The sequence below is a fragment of the Sus scrofa genome, chromosome 8 (genome assembly GCF_054392235.1).
Source record: "Sus scrofa isolate SSC_HxYL_T2T_F1_AM1 chromosome 8, Sscrofa_HxYL_maternal_Yorkshire_Landrace_v2.0, whole genome shotgun sequence".
In the NCBI taxonomy this organism is placed as follows: Eukaryota; Metazoa; Chordata; class Mammalia; order Artiodactyla; family Suidae; genus Sus; species Sus scrofa.
The window spans coordinates 80,565,149-80,578,620 of NC_139390.1; the positions used below are offsets into that span (position 1 = coordinate 80,565,149).

Here is a 13,472-nt window from a genome sequence, read left to right on the forward strand (position 1 = left end):
TATCTCAGGATAATATATTATTATGATTCACAGTATTTTATTGACCACCCTAATAAAATATGTATGTAAGTTGAAATTTAATTTTTTGTTCATGATCATATATGATCTAAGGGCTAATAGATTTCTTCTAGATTAAGAAACCCCAAGGGATTAATCTCTAAAATACACAAAAATCTCATACAGTTTTCTATCAAAAAAAACAAACAACCCAATCAAAAAATGGTTAGAAGATCTACATAGGGAGTTCCTGCTGTGCCTCAGCAGAGATGACCCAACTAGTATTGATGAAGATGCAGATTCAATCCCTGGCCTCACTCAGTGGGTTAAGGATCCAGCGTTGCCATGAGCTGTGGTGTAGGTCGAAGACGTGCCTCAGATCCAACATTGCTGTGCCTGTGATGTAGGCTGGTAGCTGCAGCTCTGATTCGACCCCTAGCCTGGGAACTCCATATGCTCCAGGTGCAGCCCTAAAAAGAAAAAAAAAAAAAGAAAAAAAAAGCCTAAATAAACATTTCTCCAAAGACAGATAGATGACCAAAAAGCACATGAAAAGATGTTTAACATCACTAATTAATTGAGAAACGCAAATCCAAACTCTTATGAGGTGTCAGCTCATATCATTTAGAATAGTCATTATCAAAAAGTTTACAAAGAATAAATGCTGGAGAGAATGTGGAGAAAAAGGAACCCTTCTACAATGCTGGTAGGAAAGTAAATTGGTGCAACTGCTATGGATGACAATATGAGGTTTCCTTAAAAAACTCAAATAAAGTTGCCATATGATCCAGGAATCCCACTCCTGGGCGTATGTCCAAAGAAAACCAAAATTCAAAAACACACATGTACCTCGATGTTCTTTGCAGCACTATTTACAACAGCCAAGACGTGGAAACAACTTATCCATTGACAAATGAATGGATAAAGAAAATGTGGTATACAATGGAATACTACTCAGCCATAAAAATACTTAATAATGCCATTTGCAGCAACATGGAAGGACAGAGTTTATCATACAAAGTGAAGTAAGTCAAAGACAAATGTATGGAGTTTAATAAAGAATGATACAAAAGCAGTTCCCGTCGTGGCTCAATGGTTAACAAATCTGGCTAGGAACCATGAGGTTGTGGGTTCGATCTCTGGCCTTGCTCAGTGGGTTAAGGATCTGGTGTTGCCAGAGCTGTGGTGTAGGTTGCAGACGCAGCTTGGATCCCGAGTTGCTATGGCTCTGGCATAGGCCAGTGGCTACAGCTCCGATTATACCCCTAGCCTGGGATCCTCCATATGCAGCAAGAGAGGCCCTAGAAAAGGCCGGGGGAAAAAAAAAAGAAAAAAGAAAAAAAAAAAAAGAATGATACAAAAGAACTTATTCACAAAACAGAAACATACTCAAAGATTTGGAAGCAAAGGTTATGGTTACCCAAAGGGAAATTTTGGGGATAAATTGGGAGGTTGGGAGTGGCATGTACACATTACTATGTACAAATTCAATAAATAACAAGGACCTACTGTATAGCACAGGGAAATCTACTCAGTCTTCTGGGATGGCCTATGTGGGAAAAGAATCTGAAAAAGAATGGGCATATGTATATGTACAACTGATTCACTTTGCTGGAGCTAACACAATGTTATAAGTCAACCGTGCTCCAAAAAAGTTTTTTTTTCCAATAAAATTTATTTTAACCAAAAGGAAACCCCCCAAAGGAAGCAGGTGCTAAGCCTGGAGGAAGCATAGATGCGCATCCATTAGACAACATGAGAATTTCTGTGCAGTGCTTGTACAATCTCAAGTCTCTGGAACTTGGCCACAAACCAACTGTCATCCATCCTTCTGATTTTGGACAAATAAAGCTAAACACGGCATCGCTATGATCAACAAGTCCCATTTACCAGAATGACTGTGTTTGTAGGCACTTAAGGAGAGTGCATGTTGAAGGAACTCAGCAGAGGTTATTGTCAAAAGAAACAAACCAATGAATGAGGCAAAGCAAAAACTCTAGAAGAGGTTAAGACGCATCATTCATGGGAATAATTTTGCCTCTCAACCAGAAAAACACAAAAGAGTTCAAGTAGACTGAAAGTAAAAATGCTTCATGATGTTACCCAAGGTGGCAGAGATAAATTGTCAACAACTCAAAAAGAACATTGGTGCCTGAGAGTTCCTGTCACGGCTCAGCAGTAACAAACACAACTAGTATGCATGAGGATATGGGTTAGATCCCTGGCCTCAATCAGTGGGTTAAGGATCTGACATTGCCATGAGCTGCGGTGTAGGTCACAGAGGCAGCTCGGATCCCGCGTTGCTGTGGTTGTGGTGAAGGGAGGCAGCTGTAGCTCTGATTTGACCCCTAGCCTAGAAACCTCCATATGCCACAGGCATGACCCTAAAAAGCAAAAAAATCTTTAAAAAAAATTGGTGCCTTATTTTAAGGGTACTGCTGAGGATATCGCTATCTAATACATGTCGGATGACATAACTCTTTTGTAAACTATGAAAGTAGGAAACATAAAGAAGGTAAAGCCTAGAAGCCTCTTTGGACATCCCCAAATAGATGTTATACAAATAGCCCAAGCAATGAGCTATGATTGTGTTTCAGTTAATATTTCCTTATTCTTAGGGTGAATCAAGGGCTTTCCTAGCCAGAGAGCTATGGTCCTACAGGTGTAAGGGTGGTAATACTCCTCCTCTTTCTATGAAGAAGAAGAAAAAGAAGAAGAAATGGAGTTCCCATTGTGGCTCAGTGGAAACGAATCCGACTAGGAACTATGAGGTTGCGGGTTCGATCCCTGGCCTTGCTCAGTGGGTTAAGGATCTGGCATTGCCATGACCTGTGGTGTAGGTCGCAGACAAGGCTCAGATCCTGCATTGCTGTGGCTGTGGTGTCGGCCAGAAGCTGTTCCAATTGGACCCCTAGCTTGGGAAAATCCATGAGTGAAGGTGTGACCCTAAAAAAGCAATAATAATAATAATAATAATAATAATAAATAATACTTAATAAATAATAATAAATTAATAATAATAATAATTAATAATAATTATTATATTATACTTATTATTTATTATTATTGCTTGATTTTATTTTCCTGATTAGAATGTGGGGAAGGTCAGGAAATTCAGTTTTCTCTCCAGTGACTTGGGCACACATTTCACTGGTATTGCTATAAGATAACTATGTAAATATTCACCTTTTATTCAGAAAATCCATTGTCCTTGTCATTCAAAACCATCAGGAAAAGTAAAGAGAACCAATGGAATCCTAAAACTGTTATGAGCAAAGCTCTCAGTAATCCTTGAAGTTTCAAGGCCTAAAGTATGAGCATTTAGACTTAGTGGGAACAGAATCAAGTCCCTCCAGAGCCCAAAAGTTATCTCCTCTCAAGTTGACACATGTCATTCCATGTGTTTGGGAGTTTCATCTCCAATGTCACATTTTATCTTTTGCAAATTGACATGATTAAAAAATACAAGGGGCTCATATCCAGCTTTATCATCAATAGATTTAAGCTCCATCATCAGAACCTACACAGCCCTTGCACGATCTGAATGAAGCCTGAAAAGCTGGTCTTCCGGGAAAGATGTCAGAGGACTCTGCCCTTGAACCATGATGGAAAGAAAGAACGCTGTCTTGTACTGTTAACAGCTCAAGTGGCAGCAAAACTCCAACATGGTCATTAGATTCATGTATTTTTTTTTTTTTTTTTTTTTGTCGTTTTGCCATTTCTTGGGCCACTCCTGTGGCATATAGAGGTTCCCGGGCTAAGGGGTCCAATCGGAGCTGAAACCACTGGCCTACACCAGAGCCACAGCAGCGCGGGATCCGAGCCACGTCTGCAACCTACACCACAGCTCATGGCAACGCTGGATCTTTAACCCAGTGAGCAAAGCCAGGGATCAAACCTGCAACCTCATGGTTCCTAGTTGGATTCGTTAACCACTGAGCCACAACAGGAACTCCCAGATTCATGTATCTTAATTAGTAAGACTACCCATTTCCTCTTGAGCACTGGATTTTTATGCCATTTGGAGGCCTGAAATTACAGCTACAGAGGGTAAACCCTGTCCCACCAAGGGTCTGATGAAGCTGATTGCTGCAGACGCGACTGTTTCTGTCTAAGGCAATGGACATGCTTTTCTGATTCAGTGACATAGGGTGTTTTGGCTTCTAATCTTGCTTATACTTTGACACACTCTGTTGACTGAAAAAAAGTTTTTCAACACTCTCCATTATTTACATTCTATTGTTTTTTTTTTTTTTTCTCCCGAAGGTATTCCCCTGCCCCTTAAGGAAAAAACAAACTTTCTCTAGTATCTCTTAGCGACTGTGATCGTTCATTTTATGTTTCAATTTGACTGGACCAGGGGACACCCAGGCATCTGGTAAAACATAATTTTTTGGCATATTGTTTGTGATGGTGTTTCTGGCTGAGATTAGCCTTTAAATGGGTGGGCTCAGTGAAACAAATTATCCTCCATGATGTAGGCAGGCACCATTCAAATGCTAAGGGCCTGACTAGACACAAAGGTGGAGGAGCGAGGTGTTTGCCCCTTTTTCCTGCCTCATCCCTGCTGAGCTGGGACCTCTCCTCTCTTCTCTGGTTGCTGAAACTTGGCTTCTGTCTGCCGTCGCCTGACAGAAATGCAGAGATGGAGTTTTGGGTGAAGGAGAAAAAATAGCTTTATTGCTTTGCCAGGCAAAGAGGGCCACAGCAGGCTAATGCCTTAAAGACTATGCCCCTCTTGGATGGGATGAGGAAGTGGTTTTATACTTTGGGGAGTGGGAAAAGGGTCTATAAGGATCAATTGCCTTGTCTTTCAAAGCTGGTGTTTAGTGGCCCCAGGACTGGTTCCGCTGGTCCTCCTTCCTCCTGGAATGAAAAACACTTCAACAAGTAGTTCTTCCTTTTGTTGGGGGTTTCTGTTCTGAAGAAGGGCTCAAAGGTATTGTTATGTATATTCCTTTAGGAGGAACCAGACCCTGCCCCAAGGCTGCACTATTGTCTCTCTCTTTTTTTTTTTAATTTTTAGTGATTTTTATTTTTTCCATTATAGCTGGTTTACAGTGTTCTGTCAATTCTCTACTGTACAGCAAGTTGACCCAGTCACACATACACATATACATTCTTTTTTTTTTTTTTCTTTTTATCATGGAGTTTTTTTTTTTTTTAATGGAGCATATCACAGAGTACGAAAACAACTAACATTTACCAAACACTATTTTCATATTTAGAAAATGTCTTTGAACAGGAAATGACAATTGTGGCCAAGTTAACTGTGACTTGCTTCCAGTATATTTTCAGCAGCATTATTTTCAGAATAACCAAATCTTCACATTGACTATATCACTTTTCTTCAAAAACAAATATTGAAAACAAAGACAAAACTCTATTATGCATTGCTTATAAAACAAAGTTGAATTTTTTAACATTTTATTCAGAGTTACAGTTTTTTTCCCAGCACCTATTCCATTTCTACAGACCCAGTGATTTTCTTCATTGAGTCACATATACATTCTTTTTCTCACATTATCCTCCATCATGCTCCATTACAAGTGACTAGATAGAGTTCCCTGTGCTATATAGAAGGATCTCATTGCCCATCCTGCACTAAGTTCTCTTGATTGCTCCTCCCTGGTCTCTGCATCCCCTGATTAGTAACTGCCCCTTGGAATACAGGGAAGTTCATGGAGGCTGCGACTTATTCCCTATAAACAAGAACCAGAGGACACAGAAAGGCTTGTATGTCCCTGAGCCCCTACAGGACACTAGCTCCTACCTTCAGGCTGAGATTTACACCATGGGCTCCCTGGTTCTCAGACCTTCAGACTGGGACTGAATTACACCACTGGCTTTCCTGGCTCTGCAGCTCACATGTCATGGGGCTTCTCAGCCTCCATAACCGCACCATCCAATTCACCATAATAAATCTCCTTTCATTTCCTATTGGCGCTATTTCTCTGGAGAAGCCTGACTAATGCGGCTACAATTCTGAATTTAATTCACTGCTAGATTTGTCTTCCTCTAATTGATTCTGCTGATGGAAAAATGTAATAGTTATTCCTTTTAACATTTCGGAAGGTAGATTGCAATCTTATAGGCCTCTTTTGGTCCTTAAATTTCTGTAATATAATGCATTCTAAGCTTCAGCCTTGTAAAAACTGGACCTCAACTCCACATTGACAAAATACTTTTTACTCAGGTCATAACAACCCTGTCAACAAAACCTAGCACACCAGGAATGGGAACTAATATTGGGGCTATTACAGCTATAACCACGTACGTTCTCTTCAGAGACTTTTCGGCCAAAAAAATCTGCTTACTTTAATGGAACAATGAATAAGCATCTTGCATATTCCCAGTGGTATCTGTGCCCCTTAAGGTACTTCTTATGAAAATACCTTCTGCTCTGGAAGCCCCACAAACAAGGTTAAATGTATTTTCCAGTCACAAATAATCACATAGCTATTGATCTCCACTTAGCCAAGGGAAAATTGACATTATAAGAACTACTTCTACTCTTCCTCAGTGCTGCCTACGGAGGTGGCAGCCATCTCCCTCCTGGCATCATGGCCTCTTTCAGACCCCTCATGAAGCCCCAGATCATCAAAAAGAGGACCAAGAAGCTCATCCGGCACCAGTCAGACTAACATATCAAAATTAAGTGGAACTGGCAGAAACCCAGAGGCACTGACCACAGGGTGAGTAGCAGGTGCAAGGGCCAGCTCTTAATGCCCAACACTGGTTATGGGAGCAACCAGAAAATAAAGCCAGTGCTGCCCAGTGGCTTCCGGAAGTTTCTGGTACACAGTGTAAAGGAGCTTGAAGTGCTGCTGATGTGCAACAAATCGTACTGTGCTGCGATTGCTCACAATGTCTCTTTCAAGAACCGCAAAGCCATTGTGAAGAGAGTGGCCCAGCTGGCCATCAGGGTCACCAATCCCAACACAAAGGAATAGAAGGATTTCCTGTTGTGGCTCAGTGCATTAAGAACCCAACTAGTACCTAGGAGAATGCAGGTTCAATCCCTGGACTCAGTGAGAATTAAGGATCTGGCATTACCACAAGCTGTGGCAGATGTGGCTCCAATACGGAGTTGAAATGAATAGCGGGCTCATGTGCACATTATATCTGTGTTAATAAGACCATGAAACTTGGCAGCGGGGGTAAAGTAATATTTCTAGCATCAATACTATACCAAGGTAAGTATTTCAGGTAAGTGATCACATAGTTTGGGGCATCGTTCAAACCAAAACTAAAACAGGTCAGGATATTTTAATAGATCACTGCCACCTGCATCATTTGTCTCTAAAACAGCTTTCAGTGTTGGGCCTTTTAAGGGGTGAGACGAAGGATTACAGTGGACAAGTGATGGGCTGGAAGGCAACTTGCTTGACTTAAGTACCTTTAAGGATGGGTGTCTTCTGAGCATGGAATTAGTATCAGCATTTGTTTTTTTATCCCTAGATTTTATTTTCTAAATTTGTGTGTGTGTGTGTGTCTTTTTAGGGCCACATCCGAGGCATGTGGAAGCTCCCAGACTAGGGGTTGAATCAGAGCTACAGCTGCCAGCCTACCCCACAGCCACAGCAATGTGGGATCCGAGCAATGTCTATGACCCACACCACGGCTTATGGCAATGCCGGATCCTTAACCCACTGAGAGTGGCCAGGGATACAACCTGCTTCTTCATGGGTACTAATCAGGTTCATTACTGTGAAGCCACAATGGGAACTCCTCCCTAGATTGCAAATATCTTTTCTCTGATTTCAAATAATCCGAAGGAAATGGTTTAGATAAGCACCAATTTACCCTTCATGTTTACTTGAAATAACCCCCTTGAAACACTAGCAATGTAGTGTTTCATTTTATGTCAGTCAAGAAACTGAAATGAGGAGTTCCCGTTGTGGCTCAGTGGAAATCAATCTGACTAGCATCCATGAGGACACAGCTTCGATCCCTGGCCTCACTCAGTGGGTTAAGGATCCCGCACTGTTGTGAGCGGTGGTGCAGGTTGCAAACATAGCTCGGATCTGGCATTGCTGTGGCTGTGGTGTAGGTCAGCAGCTGTAGCTCTGATTTGACCCCTATCCTGGGAATTTCAATATGCTGTGGGTACAGCCCAAGAAAGAAAGGGGGGGGGGAGGGAGGGAGGAAGGAAGGAAGGAAGGAAGGAAGGAAGGAAGGAAGGAAGGAAGGAAAGAAGAAACTGAAGTGAAACTTCAGAGGTTTTATGGAAAGGAGGGCAAGTCAGCAATATTCAAACCTCCAAGCCACCTATACTGCCACCTTTTTCTTTTCCTACCTCCCAACCACACTTCTCATTCTTCAAATACAGGCCATGCACATGTGATGTTGTCCTAACATCTCTGAATTGCTATAAGAACAACTCAGACACCAATATTCCTTCCAGGAATTATCACTGGATTTTATTTTTGTTTAAGAATTACTAGATGGCCCTCAACATACCCAAATATTCAAATCTTTAAAAGCCCTTGACCCATATTTTGATATTCTCTAGCAAAACATGTTTCGTTTAAAAAAGTACTACCCTTAACATATGTACGTGTGACTGGGTCATTTTGTACAGTAGAAAACTGACAAAATGCTCTAAACCAGCTATAATGGAAAAACTAAAAATCATTAAAAAAAACAAAGCCATCTTTACATACAAAAATATTATCCTTAAATAGAAAAAACTATTAGAGCAAGTCCATGAGCATGACACACGGTGAAGCCAAACTGAAATATCAGAGTTTGGAGCTGAGATAGGCTTATTGCAGGCCCTACAAGGAGATGGGTGGCTTAATGTCCCCCAAATATCCTGAACTCCCTGATCCAAAATTGCAAAGCATTTTTAAAGGCAAGGTGAGGGATCAGAGTGGTTGGGTTGTTGGAAATTTCTCAGGGCCAGACATCCTTTGTTCTTATAACTATTCTCAGAGGTCATGTCACAATGTTTGGTCAACCCACAAGACACATGTTATTAATAAAATTCTTTGAGTAATAAAAAATTAAGAAAAATAAATAAAAAATAAATTGTAGCATATTACACACATTATCTTGTCTGTAGATTTCCCCCCAATGAACAGTGCACCTTGTAAATGGTTCCATGTCTTCACCTGTAGAGTAACTTCGTTCTTTTTAATGGGTATATATTATTCCACAGTATAGATGATTTTATGCAAAACGTTGGTGCCGGTCTCTTTATAAACAATTTTATAAACAATCCTGAAACAACTGTCTTTGTACATGAGCGAAATATATTGTAGGAGCTCATCTGTGAGGAATCTTCCTCACCGTCAGTGTTAAAGTTCCATCTCCTTATCAACAGTTTACTCTCTTTCGGGGCTTTTGTTTCTTTCTCCTTACCTCCAACAATAGCAAAAATTTAATAAACTGAAAATGTATTGGAGTTCCTGTCACGGCTCAGTGGTTAACGAATCCAAGAACCATGAGGTTGCGGGTTCGATCCCTGGCCTTGCTTAGTGGGTTAAGGATTTGGCGTTGCGGTGAGCTGTGGTGTAGGTCACAGATGCGGCTCGGATCCCGTGTTGCTGTGACTGTGGTGTAGGCCGGTGGCTACAGTACCGATTAGACCCCTAGCCTGGGAACCTCCATGTGCTGCGGGAACAGCCCTGAAAAAGGCAAAAAGACAAAAAAAAAAAAAAAAAAAAAAAAATTTAAAGTGTATTGATTGAAGGGGGGGAAAGGCACATGTTATACTTCAGAGAGGAGCTAAAGCAGAGGACATGGGGCAAGGGCTGCCTCTGAAGGCCCCATACCATTCTGCTCCATAACAATCTGCCCTTGTCTATGATACTCCTCAATCTGGAGGAGAACAAGTGTTGGACAAGAAAAGGAATCAAAGTTCAGATAAAGAGGCTAATCATAAACTTGACAGAGGTGCCCACAGGGCCTCCCTCGGTTTTACCAGCAAACACTGCTTTGAGAGTGGCTGCTGGAGTCTGACTCTGTCACAGCTACTCTGGTTTTACGTCCAAAGGCGTTTCTCACCTCAGTGGCCAAAGCAGATGTCACCATTAATGATTTTATTGCTTTTCCAGATACGAGAAGATGCAAAAATGGGGGCCCATAAACTTTTCTGAAAATATCTATCTGAAGGCCTGTTCTGTTCATTTTTCCTGGAGCACAGAGGGCCTCATTCCCGATGTCCACCTTTGGAACTGAGGAGGACCCTGGGTCCCAGAGTGGACCCCCACTCCTGTCCTCCATCTGCCTCTTTATCTAGAGAAAAACTTTGGTCAAAAACCAATGTAGGCGTTCCTGTCATGGCTCAGTAGTTAACAAATCCGACTAGGAAAGATGAGGTTTTGGGTTCGATCCCTGGCCTTGTTCAGTGGGTTAAGGATCCGGTGTTGCCATGAGCTGTGGTGTAGGTCACAGATGTAGCTCGGATCTTACGTGGCTGTGGCTGTGGTATAGCTGTAGCTCCGATTCGACCCCTAGCCTGGGAACCTCCATATGCTGCGGGTGCAGCCCTAAAAAGACAAAAGACAAAAGACAAAAAAATAAATAAATAAATAAATAAAATAAAATCTGGAGAGACTGTTTCAGATGGACAGTTTTTTAAAAATGTAGTTATTCTTACAGAGTTTGCGTATCTCTCACTTGCATTTAATTCACTCATAAAATTTCATCATACTAAGGTATTTCAGAAAAATACAAGAAGTTGACAAATTTTTAAAAAGGTAGTTTTATTCCTACAGCATTTACATATCTCTTTAACTTTAAAATTTTATTTAACTTCTCTTCCACCCAGGTATAACTTCTATGGCATCTGCCATTTATGCAAGATTATCTTTCAGAGAAGAGAAAACCCTCAAAGCGAGGCTAAAGGACAGTAGTGGGAAGAGCACTGAAGCCATTTCCTGCCTGAACAAGGCTGAGTCCTGCCATCCTGACAATCGTTCTGTCTGTAAAGCACCGGGCACATAGCAGGAGCTCAAGCTATGTTAGTTGCATCCTTTTTAGTAGTTCTGGGTCCTTCACAGGACTCAATTCCTCTGGCACAGCAGGGTCCTCACCTGCAAGGGAGCCCCCACGAGACCTAAATGAGATCAGGCTTCAGGTGCTGCCTCTTTCACACTCTGTTCGGCTCCTTAGTTTCCTTTCCTTGCCCACATCGGTTCCCTCTTCAGTCTCCAAACCAGGAAAATCATGCCCAGAAAGAATATGGAAAAAGGAGAGCTCAGTGTTAAATGGACCATAGTCTGAATCTCACAATCTCGGTCAAAAAATTTTTTAAGCGTGATCAGGTATTACATGTTTGCAATGTGTATAAAATAGCAGAACCCTCTGGGCCCTTCCCCCGTACCATCTGCTTTAGCTCCTCTCTGAAGTCTGCCATGTATCTTGTTGGAAGTTTATGGGAACATGGTGACCTGTCCTCTGAGGACAGTTAGAAAAACACAGGATTTCTGCACCAGGAAGCTTGCCAACCACACCCCTCTCCCACTTTGCCTTTAAAAGTCTTTGCCATTTGTGTGCAGGGAGTTTAGGATATCTGTGGGCCCCAGGGTGGTGGGAGAGGGGAGGGCATGAGCTGCCAGTTTCCTTGCATGACCTGCAATAAACCTTCCTCTGCTCCTGCCTCCAACATTTTGGTTTGTTGGGCCTCACTGTGCATCGGGCTCATGGAAGTGTGCAAACAATTGGGTGAAGCCAGCCTAGGAGTCTGTGCCTGAGGCAGGTTGACCCCAGAAGCTGCTGGAGCCATTTTCACTCTGGGGACCTATGGCGAGGACTGTCCCTGACAGGCTCCAACCACCCATGACATGAGGCTGTTTGGAGCCGAGAAATGTCCAGAGCTGTGGTCCACACTTGGTGTCACTGGGGTTAAGTGGCTCAGCCTAGGCAGGCTGGGAGCCCTCTTCCCTCCATCTGGGCTGCTTCCCTTGCAGGAAGGGAGCCACTTTGGGTCCATCTCTTTTGAGAACTGGGCCCATCTGGAGGTTTCCTCCCTTTGGGAGTGAAAGAATTTTAAAATACACCTCCTCTGATTGTCTGTCTGTGTGACCCTAGCTTATTTGCTGTGTTTTTGTATATTGTTTTGGGGTGAGCCACTCGTGGTCTCTTCTCTTTCTGGAGCCAGGCTGCTCTGGAGACCTCTGGGAACAGAAGTGGCATTTCTGGGCTACTCCTGTCTGGTCCTTTGTTGTTTGTGTGTGTGTTGTACTTGTATTGGTCAGTTGAGATGTCTTTGGTAACAGGGCTCAGGTGTGTGACACCAGGTAGCCTTCCCTATGGTGTTGGGTTTTGCCTGTAGTGAAGCATTGGTTGGGATTCTCCCTTTGCAATGGATGGGTTTGTCCCTTTCTGGTGCCAGAGACTTGTGATCCTGAGAAACCCTTGTGCCTTGTATTTGTTCGATAATACCTGCTGTGATAATCAGAGCTCTGTTCCACTTGATAGTTCCCCTCAGGATATGTTGAGCAAAACTGGGAGATCTTTTTATTCTTCAGGGAAGAGAGAGAAAGAAGATTTTGAAACACTCTATTCTTTAGACTCTAGAGAAACTTGGTTCACAAGAAACTCTTGAAATTCCAAAACTGGTTCTTTTGCATATGCAGTTAGAGAAAGCTGGCTTGATGACTTTACCTAGGTGTTATAGAAGTTAAATAAAATCTTAATTTTTTTTTTCTTTTCCTTTTTAAGGCCACGCCTCTTGCACGTGGAATTTCCCAGGCTAGGGGTCAAATTGGAGCTACAGCTGCCGGCCTACACCACAGCCACAGCAACATGGGCTCTGAGCTACATCTGTGACCTGCACCATAGTTCATGGCAATGCTGGATCCTTAATGAAGTGAGCAAGGCCAGGGATCAACCTGCACCCTCATGGATACTAGTTGGGTTCATAATCCACTGAGACACAAGGGGAACTCAAATAAAATCTTGTTATATCTGTTATCAAGTAGTCAACCAGAAAAGTAACTTAGTATGATGAACTTTTATAAGTGAATTAAATGAAAACGAGGAGTTTTTAAACTCTGTAGAAATAATTGTGTGTTTTTTTTTTTAATCTATCTAAAATAGTCTCTCCTAATTTTGGCAACAGTTATTTGCCTTTTGGTTTTCACTAGAAAATTAAGGTTTTTGAGAGTTGAGGATTCTAATCTAAATATGTAGTTAACTACTCAAAATAATGAAGTGAACATTTCACAATATTGTAGGAAAACGGGATATATACATACATTTTTAGGGCAGCACCCGCGACACTTGTGATCAGATCTTTAAGAATACTTTTTAAAAGTCTTTAAACTTCAGTTAAGCGACATTTTGCAAAACTGCTACATTTTCAAGAAGGACATTTTCAAAGCCAGGTTTCTGGTAAATTTTACATCATAATGCTAAACTAGGTAAGATTTTGAAATTCTAATGGAAACTCTGATTTCATAGAACTGAGTAAACTGGTAAATATGGCGATGATTTTTTTTTTTTTTTTTCCTGAGATGTTACTG

General features: G+C 41.8%; 1 pseudogene; it reads left to right on the top strand.

The window, feature by feature from the left end:
• The first annotated feature begins 6,560 nt into the window (after nucleotides 1–6,560).
• On the top strand, nucleotides 6,561–6,950 carry LOC100515153 (large ribosomal subunit protein eL32 pseudogene; annotated as a pseudogene).
• The last annotated feature ends 6,522 nt before the right edge of the window (nucleotides 6,951–13,472 follow it).